This window comes from Arvicola amphibius, chromosome 12 (assembly GCF_903992535.2).
Source record: "Arvicola amphibius chromosome 12, mArvAmp1.2, whole genome shotgun sequence".
NCBI lineage: Eukaryota > Metazoa > Chordata > Mammalia > Rodentia > Cricetidae > Arvicola > Arvicola amphibius.
In genome coordinates this window covers 108,932,985-108,944,220 of record NC_052058.2, presented here as the reverse complement: position 1 = coordinate 108,944,220, position 11,236 = coordinate 108,932,985, and the positions used below count along the sequence as shown (strand labels likewise).

General features: G+C 37.1%; 1 pseudogene; it reads left to right on the top strand.

Moving 5' to 3' along the window:
• Positions 1-6,178: 6,178 nt before the first annotated feature.
• Positions 6,179-6,879, top strand: LOC119827960 (annotated as a pseudogene).
• Positions 6,880-11,236: the final 4,357 nt, after the last annotated feature.

Sequence of the window (11,236 nt, the reverse complement as noted above, 5' to 3'; positions counted from 1 at the left end):
AGTTGGAAGAGAGACAAAGAGGGAGAGCAATGAAAGATATCCTGATAGAGGTGGTCATTATGTGGGGGAGAAACCTGGTGCTGGGGAAATTCCCAGCAATTCACAATGATGACCCCAGAAAGGACCCTAACAATAGTGGAGAGACTGCCTGAACTGCCCTGTCCCTGTAATAAGATTAGAGACTACCATAATTGTCATCATAGAACCAGTAATGGAATGAAACAATGAAGGGATCCACAAGCAAGTCCTTGGCTAGGTGGAGTTAAGTTGAAGAGATGAAGGAGGCATCATATGCTGTGGGAACTCCTTCAGCCAACAGCCTTTAAGATACCAGTTCACTTAGGCATGGGCTCTTGTATTATAAATGCAGATGTAAAGCTTGCTCAGCTCTCTTTTGGCTGCTGGATTCAGTTTCTGTTCCTCTCAGAGAATTGTTGATCTGTGAGTCTACCCCTGAATAAAGAACCATTCCTTATATTCCATTATGAACTGTTGTACTACTTCGTTGAAATCATCTACATCTGGCACCCACATGGATCCTGACTTTACGCCTCCTGGAACTGGGTCAAAAGGTCTGTGGCCAAAGGTCTCCCACCTCTGCCTACCTGGCTTGATTTTATTTACTCAGCAGATTTTTGCCAAAACCCCACCACAGTGAAGCTACCACTTTGGTGGATCTACTGCACAGCAACTTGGCAATTTCCTTCATATTCTGGCCACCAAAAAAAACCACCTCTCTCTGTATATGGAATTGATGTCATTGCTCTTTAATTGTCAAGCTTATTTGTCAGTATTTAAGCAGGTGCCAATGCAGAACTGAGTTTGACTGTTCATGCCACCTCTGGTTGCATCTCTCCACAATGCACCTGCAATCTTGACACCTGCTGACCAATAAAGATTATTACACCTGCAACAATTTACTGAAACCTCATAACAGAGGTAAGTTAATTTGGTTGATAAATAAATCAATAAATTTTAACGTTATATAATTGCAGACAATATTACCACCCAGGAATTTAATAACCTTTTTGCTTATACTATGGATGGTATTCTACAAAGCTTATGTGGTTGTTATCATACATTCATTTATTTGATATTGGGATTTAACTTTGTTTTTCATATTATATTTTTAAAGAAATGGTTTGATAACAGAGCCAAGTATAAGGCACTTGTAGAAACGATACAGTCTTTACAGACTAATAATGAACAGCTAGCTGACAGGATTAATATGATTGAAAAGGATAACATTAATTTGACAGACAAAATTCAATCCATGTCAAAGGGTGCTGAGAAATTATCTGAAAGCATTCATAATGTTGAATTTGACAATCAAAATCTGTTAAAAAGTTGAAATAAGTTAGCAGATTGAGTATCTATTTAAGAACACAATCTTCACTCCAAATAATTTATGCAAAGTTATCATTAATGGGAAAATTTCATATCTTGAAATCATATTTTCAGAATGAGGATCAGAAGTTATTTAAGTTGATGAAATCATTAGAAGTAGTCACAGGTCAAGAGATTCAGACTTTACAAAAGAGTGGTAAAAAAGATTTGAATCGATTGAAGAAGTTATACACACCAATATAAGCAATGAGAGAAGGTACAAGGAAAGAATTTAGCATCATCAGTACTTGTCAGAGTCAGAGATGACTTACCAAAAGTTTTAGCTACTTACCCTGTAATCACCTCTGGCAAACCATAAACTGGTTTACTTAAAAGGAGTCAAAGAATGTAAATGGAAACCTATAGATATGAGCAAACTAAAAGAAATTAAGCAAGCAGTAGTATCTTATGGCTTGTATTCACCATTTGTTAGGGCGATGGTAAAGACCTGGGCTTCAAGCGATTAGGATACTCCACATGATTGGATTCAATTAATCACAGCAGTCCCTGAAGATGGACCACAATTCTAATGGAAGTGATACTAGCAAGATGAGGCTAAGATGAGGCTAAAATATCAGAACAACAGGGAAAAACCAAAGGATTTGAGGCTTCACAAGATTAAATTCTTGGCAAGGGTTTTTTTTGTTTGTTTGTTTGTTTGTTTTTTTGTTTTTTTTTTTTGCTGATCCACAGGATCAAGATCTTTAAAATGAACACATCTTCTCCCTATGCCATACAGTAGTTTTAAATACTTGAGAGAGGATTCAGGAACCAGGCAAAAATAATTGAATCATATATTAGGATTAAACAAGATAAAAGAAAATCCTTTAGTGACTTTTTACAAAGATTAACGAAGGCTGTACAAATACGAGTAATAGACCCAGAAGCTAGACGAGTACTTATTGAATCTCTGGATTTTGAAAATGCGATCTTAGAATGCAAAAAGATATTTGGGCCTTTAAAGTTTAGATCAGCACCAAAGAATGAAGGGGCCCTGCATACAATAAATGTTGAAGCGTTTGACTAGAATACTGATGCTTGAGTAAGAGAAGCAATTTCCAAAAGTATGAGGAGATGTCAAAATGCCAAATTTTTAATTGTGGTATAATAGGACATCTGAGAAAAGGATTGTAGACAAGGCATTCCTAGAAATTATGTATCCTCTGGGAATGACAAAAATAGAAGTTCTCAACCTTCTGGATTGTATAGAAAACACGGCAAAAAGCTGACATTGGACCAATAGATAGAGATCAATAGAAGGCAGAAAAGGCAACCTGTTATCATCAGGAAACTCCTGGGGGTGGGGGAGGTGGAGCCTCGCAGGCCTCCAGGTCAAACGTGACCCAGTCATTCCCAGTCATTGTGGAGGATGTGTCTCACCAGGAAAATTAAAAAAAAAAAAAAAAAAAAAAAAAAAAAAAAAAAAAAAAAAAAAAAACCCAGTGCCTGCTGGAAAAAAAAAAAAAAACCAATAGAAAATAGGAAACATATATTCTGGCAGACTTCTATAAATGATCAAGACCAAAGCTGATGGTACAAATAAATAGCATTATAATTGAAGAATTACTGAACATGGGTTTAAACATTACTATCATTACTCCAGAATCTTGGCATCTAAATTGGCCTCTTCAAGAGGCAGATGTTCAACTCCTAGGAATTGTAACCCTATCTCAAGTAAAACAAAGCATGAGATGTGTTGAATGCATAGGGACAGAGGACAGAGAGGAAGGCTGAGGTCACATGTGACTAAAATAGCAGTAAGTCTCTGGGGTCATGATCTACTTCAACAGTAGAATACCCAGATTAACATTCCTACAGTCCCAGAAACTCATGTTTCTAGGAAGGATATTATAAGGTGTTATAAAAAAAAAAAAAGGTTACCAACTAACAAACCTTCAGAGATACCAATGGCCCTATCTTTAAAATGGTTAACTGAGGGAAAAATATGGACTAAGCAATGACCTTTAACAGAAGAGAAATCGTAGGCTTTAGAACAGCTGGTACAAGAGCAACTAGATGCTTGCCATATTGAAGAATCAACCAGCCCTTGGAATTCTCCTGTAATTGTTGTTAAAAAGAAATCTGAAAAATGGAGAATGATGACAGATCTGAGAGCTGTCAATAAGAAAATCCAACCTATGGGCCCTCTACAATCTGGAATTCTTTGCCTTCCCTTTTGACTGAAGAATGGCCTTTTATAGTTATTGATTTTAAAGATTGTTTCTTCACTATACCTTTATAAGAAAAAGGACATAGGAAAATTTGCTTTCACAGTGCCTACTTATAATAAGTTTAGTCCTACTAGAGATGGACCATCCTCCCACAGGAAATGCTCAATAGCCCCACCCTGCACCAATATTTTGTAAGTCAGTCATTGTAAATAATACATAAACAATTTCCTAAATCTATAATTTATCATCACATGGGTGACATTTTACTATCTGATTCAAATGTAGATACTGTAGAAAGAATGTTTGAAGAAGTAAAGAAAGTTTTGCCTAAATGGGAATTACAAATTACTCCTGAAAAAAAAAATATAAAGAGGAAATTCTGTCAATTATCTAGTTATAAAAGAGGTTTACAGAAAATTAGAACACTAAAAGCACGCATTAGAAGAGACTGAAGACTCTTAATGATTTTCAAAGGTTACTAAGAGACATTTCTAATCTATGACCCACTGTTAGGAAAACACCTGATCTAATAATCCATTTAAACAAAACCTTAGATGGTGACAAAGACCTAAATAGTCCCAGGGAATTAACAGCTGAATCTGAGAAAAAATTAACTTTGGTTGAAGAGAAATTACAGGAGGCACATGTGAATCAAATCTAACTGCCTTCTAGTATATTGCTGTCCAGAATTTCCCCTTCAGGAATTTTAATGCAGAGGGAAGATATCTTAGATATTATCTTTTTATCACATAAATCAACTAAAAAATTTAAAACTTACGTGGAAATTTTATCTGAATTAATCATAAAAGAAAAATTGAGACTTCATCAAGTAGCAGGAATAGACCCAGCAGAGATTACAGTGCATTTTACTATGATGAAATTAAACAATTATGAGAAGACAATGAACCCTGGCAAAGAACTTGTGCTAATTTTTTGGGAGAGATTAAAGCAATCATCCCAAAAGTGATAATTGACCTTATAAAGAAAGCTACTTGGATACTTCCCTGCATTGTATATAACACACAAATAACTGGACACCATATATTCTATACTGATGCAAATAAATCAGGAAAGGCAGGTTACAAATCAGAATATTTAAGTAAAGAGGAACAAAGTTCTTTTAATTCTGTTCAAATGCTATTTTCATGATGCAAAGAGATTTTAAAGAACTTCTCAGTACAGTTACTGATTCTCAATATGCAGAAAGAGTTGTTTTGCATATTGAAACCACTGAATTTATACCAGATGATACATAATTAACATAATTATTCATGTGTGTTCAAGGTATAATCAGGAGTAGATTTTTTTCCCTTTATACATAACACACATCCAATCCCATATGGGTCTGCCAGGTCCTCTAGCACTATGTAATGCAGAAATTGATTAATTACTGATTAGAAAGGTGCTGAAGGCCTCAGGATTTTATAAAAACATTAAGTCAATAGCAAAGTTTTAAAGAAAGAGTTTTCTAAAAAAAAAGAGTTTCCTATTATATGGCAACTAGCTAAGGAGATTATAAGGAGATTTCCTACTTGCTATTCACATAAACAAACACTGCTACATGCAAGGAGTCACTCAAAGGGTACTCAAAGGAATGAAATCTGACAGATGGATGTGTTCCACTTTGCAGAATTTGGAAAATTAAAATATGTACACGATACCATTGACACCTATTCAGATTTTCAACAGGCAAATGCCTTGAGCTCAGAAAAGGCTGATTCAATAATCATGCATTTATTAGAAGTTATGGCCATCATGGGTATACCTGCATAAAAAGACAGATAAGGGTCCAGCATATGTTTCTAAGAAATGAAACAATTTTTTGCTTACTATAACAAAGCATATTATAGGTCTATCAAACAATCCTACAGGTTTGGCATTAATAGAAAAATCAAATTGAACTATAAAGGATATGTTAAACAAACAGAAAGGGGTAGAAAATACCCCTAGAAATAGGTTACATAGTGCTTTATTAGCCTTGAATTTTCTCAACGCTAATGAGAAGGGGACAACGGCTGCAGAAAGACATTAGATAATGGAAAAGTCTGCTGAATTAAATCAACCAGTTTATTTCAAGGATGTGCTGACCTCGCAATGGAAGCCAGGAGATGTGCTGCGTTGGGGAAGGGGTTTTGCTCTTGTCTCCTCAGGAGAAGAAAAATTGTGGATACGGTCAAAATGAATAAAGGTTTGGTTTAAAGAGAAGCCCCTTGGAAAAGAAAAATTCATTCACAAGGATGATGATCATACTGATGGTAAGAAAAACATATAGGTTGGGGGCAGGGTTCTTTTCTTATCTCCACAGGAAACCACTCATCTTCAAAGAACTTAAGGGACCCTGGATATTTAAATACTGATGGATGGACACTAGTTACAACCCAATATGGATCAACACGGAACCCGAATAGGATTAGTAAGTATAAAACATTATATATACATTACTGTACTTTTATTTATACATATGAAGAGCTGGTTTTGGAGTTGGACTATGGCTCAGTCCCTCTTCAATTCCAAGCCTGTTGATAAGAGATATCTCAGAGTTTCTGTCTCAGGTCAGGAGCCATGAAATGGGACAGAATAATAATAATAGAGTGGCCTTGTCCTCCTCATACCTCCTCTGTGATCGCAGACCGGCAGCCTCGGGCCCGCAGTCTTGAGACTGAGCACCATGCCTTCGATAAAGTTGCAGGGTTCTGATGGAGAGATATTTGAAGTTGATGTAGAAATTGCCAAACAATCTGTGACTATCAAGACCATGCTGGAAGATTTGGAAATGGATTATGAGGGAGATGATGATCCTGTTCCTTTACCAAATGTTAATGCAGCAATTCTAAAAAAGGTCATTCAGTGGTGCACCCATCACAAGGACGACCCTCCTCCTCCTGAGGATGATGAGAACAAAAAAAAGCAGACAGATGATATTTCTGATATTCAGGACCAATAATTCCTGAAAGTTGACCAAGGAACACTTTTTGAGCTTATTCTGGCTGCAAACTACTTAGACATTAAAGGTTTGCTTGATGTCACATGCAAGACTGTGGCCAATATGATTAAGGGGAAAACTCATGAGGAGATTCGTAAAACCTTCAATATCAAAAATGACTTTACTGAAGAGGAAGAGGCCCAGGTATGCAAGGAGAACCAGTGGTGTGAAGAGAAGTGACGTGCTGTGCCTGACACTGTAACACTAGAAGGGTTGTTCCAAATGCTAGTTGCACTGCTCTGTTTATAATTGTTAATATTAGAACAGTAGACAAACGCAGTCTCGTCCTCACTGCATGTGTAGTTCCAGTACAGGTCTGACCTATGGCTGAGTTTCTTCTATGAGCAGAAGTTCTTTTGTTTTTGTTTTTTTTTTTTCAGTATTCTGAATAAAACTGAACTTTTGGGTTCTCTGTGGAAAGTGACATTTGGGGCTTTCCCTCTTTCTGTAAAGTGATTTCTGCCTCGTTCGATGTCAGCTTCAGTGAGCCTTTGAAAGTTGGCATTGTAAATAAAACAACTTATGAGAAGTAATTCTAAAATAGAATTAATAAAACATGATCTTTGTTCATGAGTTGGAAACTGGAACAAGGGAACCTGAAGTCAATGTTGCAAGTGGGGTTAAGATGTGTTCCAGCCTCTTTGCTGCTGGTAAGCTTGTATACAGCTGGGCTCTCTTAATTGGATCTGAGGACTTGTTTTGTCTTATCTGCCCCCCTTTAATTTTTAATCTCAGCTTTGAATATATTGCCTGGAGATTTAGTTTACTACCCATTTTGGTTTGGGAGGGGGGCTGTACCTCGACATTTGTTAGCTTTTCAATTAAAAATGACACTTCATGTGGTATGTCATCTTTTTATCATCATTGTTCCTACATGGGGAAAGACACTACTTGCATGTAAAAAGTAATTTAATCTTTAGCATTAAAGTGTATGGCAAAACTCAGAAAAAAGATATCCTGAAGTGCAAGATGCTTTTCAATAAAAAGTAATGCAATAGGTAAAAAAAAGAATAAGAATAATAATAATGATACTTGATAAACTTTCTTTGCCTTTCCTCATATCTGTCTGTCTTTATTACACCTTTCATTGAATATACATACATATATATATACATATATATATATATGTCTGTATATGTCTTTGTAGATAATGTTTACCTTTTCTGTAACAAACAACAAATTTTCCTTCAGTAATCTTTGAAGTTTCCAGGATAAAGATGGGGCCCCACAACATTAATTTCACCTGGTTACTATGATGTCATGTTTTTTAATAGTGCTAAAATTAGACCTGTTTTTTGGTACCAACTGCACAAGACAGTTTCAAATGGTGAACAATTTTGACAACGCTCTGGCCGGACCTCCTCAAAACATTCAGAGGCTAGTTACAATTTTCTCGACCAAATGTTATTCTGGGAATTTTACCATCATTTGCTTTCACAGGACCCCCTGAGAAGAACGTCGCCCCCATGTCAGGTGGAAGCAATTTTAGAGGACAATGCCCCCTCTCCCAACAGAGTTTGCCCTCAGGTTTAGGGACATCATTTAGTAGTTGGTATAGGCTTTAGGGGATGGGGGAGGTATTATATGGACTCAGTGGTGTTTATTGAAAAAAAAAAGGGGGATTAACTGGTTTGATGGGATGATTGATATTTGTGAATTATTGGTTTTAGAAAATTGCATTGGTGTTGATTCTTGTATATTGAACATTGTATGTGAGTATGCTTCTACCTCTATTGTATGAAAGTATGCTTCTACCTCTGTTTAAAACAATTGTTATATTGAGATATTTACCATAGTGCAATGTACATTTCTACCTCTGATATTATTTATGTAATGACATTGTTTACATTTGGAGATCATTGTCCTCATTTATTGCACAGTTGTTTATTCTCTTAGTCTCCAAGTTAGATAGGTATCAAGAATTATATATCAATAGTCATATATGTTTGTCATATTTGTATTTAGGATATTCAGGTTTTTTAGATACATAGAAATTATATTTAGTATAGATAGTATAATCTTCGACCTCTTTGAAGAGCTGTAGAAAATGGCCTTTAATCTAACCTAGAATTTTGTACTTATGAGACACAATCACGCCTGGCAACACCGCTCTACTCCCGAGAGAACGTTGAGCACCAAAGGCATTACACTGGGAGCTTGTCTTCTTCTTGGCAGAACTGGTCTTTGGGCAAAGACAAGCCCATACCTCAGCTACTGACAAAGATACAGAATATCCATAAGTGGATAAAACAGGATTGTCTTATCTTGCCAAGACAGGGTAGGATAGTTCTACAAAAAGTTCCTTGTCTTTGAAAAATGTTATGTCAGTTGTGTTAGGTCTTAGCCAAAGTTGGTTGCCTCAACATTGCAAAATGAAACTTTGGGTGATTGCTCAGGTAGTCAGTTGTCTCTGTCATTTGTTGCACATTTTGGAAGTTTCTTGTTTGTACTTCCTGGCTGTTTAAGTAATATTACTTCCCTTCTCAGATCTTTGATGGGGTTGAAGATTAGATAATTGTAGTTACCCTCTACATTATTTAGACTCCTTGAAATAGAATGTTTAGTAAAACTTTTGTTATATATTTCTTGCTTAATATTATTTGTTGTTTGTAATTTTATATTTATTATTTGTTCCTATTGAATATAGTTGTATTTGGTTTGGTTCTGTCTTATTTAGACAAAAGGGGGAGATGAAGGGGAAGCCCAGCCAATCACCTTGTTTGTAAGGCGTGTCCCCCTTAGGCTAATATTTACTTATAAAATCTTGCGGGCCTGTGGCCTGCCTGCTCTTTGTTTTTCTGTGCTCCTTGCTGGAACCTTGGATTTGTAAGTTCCCTTTTCTTCCCTTTATTAAAACTGAATATTATATAGATTAAAGCTAGTCTGGTTAATCATAACTGCCGATCAACCATGCCGCATCAATATAGGATGAGTCTCCCGGCTCCATCATGTCGTGTGCAGGTGTTTTCTCAGCCATAGTTGCTTGCTTCTGAAAATGCACTCACCATGCCTAAGCTGGTACTATCAACGCCAGGCATGTTCTATTTGTGTAGGTAAGAAAGTGTTAGATGCTTACATTTCCTCCACGTAGACAGGTGGCTTGGGATGGTCTTGTGCCTGATTTCCAGCATTAGCTTTGGAGGTGCAAGCCAGCTGATTTCTTAGTAAGTGCAGGAAAGAACGAGAATTTCCTTTCTATCAGCAATGAACACTGGAGTAATATTTTCTACTTTCAAATCATGGAAATTTTGCAGAGACCCAGAAGTCTGAAGTATACACACCACACTGAGTAGGCCCTGTGACCACCCAAAAGGTGTGTCCGAGTCTTAACAGTCAGGATCTGTGATTATGACTTTATTTGAAAAAAAAGTCATTACAAATGTGCAAATCTTGAGATAAAATTCTAAGAGACAGAAATCAGAAGGTGGAGAAAGTCCCTAGACAATGTAAGAAGAGACTAAGAGTTATGTAGGCAGAAGTGACTGAAACTCTATAGCTACTAGAACTGGCAGGGGTGAAGAAGGGCCCTCATGTTGCAGTTTTCTGGTACATTAAAACCTTCCATCTTGAAGGGAAATGTCTCCTTTATTGTTTTTATTGAGCTATATATTTTTCTTTGCTCCCCTCCCTTCTTCCCCCCTTCCCTCTACCCTCTCCTATGATCCCCATGCTCCCAATTTACTCAGGAGATCTTGTCTTTTTCTACATCCCATGTAGATTAGATCCATGTAAGTCTCTCTTTGGGTCCTCTTTTTGTCTAGGTTTTTTTGGGTTGTGGACTGTAAGCTGGGTTTTTTTTTTTTTGCTTTATGTTTAAAAGTCACTTAAAAGTGAATACATATTATATATTGTCTTTCTGGGTCTGGTTTACCTCACTCAATATGATGTTTTCTAGATCCATCCATTTGCCTGCAAATTTCAAGATGTCATTTTTTTTTACTGCTGTGTAGTACTCCATTGTGTAAATGTACCACATCTTCTTTACCAATTTTTCAGTTGAGGGGCATTTAGGTTGTTCCCAGGTTCTGGTTGTTTCAAATAGTCTTACTATGAACATAGTTGAGCACATGTCCTTGTGGTACGATTGAGCATTCTTTGGTATATACCCAAAAAAGTGTTATACAAGTGCAATACAAGGGGAACACTGGGTCTTGAGAAAGGTTATTTCCTAATTTTCTGATAAAAAGCCATACTGATATCCAAAGCAGCTGTACAAGTTTGCACTCCTACCAGCAATGAAGGAGTGTTCATTCCTGTTTGGGTTAAGGGTTTACCCCAGCCCCTGGCACCCCTACACCCAAAGAGTCAACAGAACGTCCTTGAAGGGGAACTTTTTAAGACAGTTTATTTACAAGCAGGGGAAACAACAGGAAGACAAAATACTATATGGGAGTTCCTCAGGAAAGGAAGCAAAAAACTCAAAATAGCTTCCACAAGTCCTTGAAACTGACCAGATTCATCACCCCCCACTTCCCCTTTAAACACACACCACGAGTATGTAAACAGCAAAGCCTGGGGAGTGTTGCTCTCAGACCAGCCAAGCTGCAAGGAAACTTTCAGGCAACCCCAGTCTGGTAGAATCAGACACCTAGAAGAAATTAACACCAGCTGAGCCCCTGGAATACTGTCGCTAAGCCTGCGGCCTGGGCAGTTCTGTCTGGGTGTGCATCTGGAATGCTGTCGCTAGGCCTGTGGG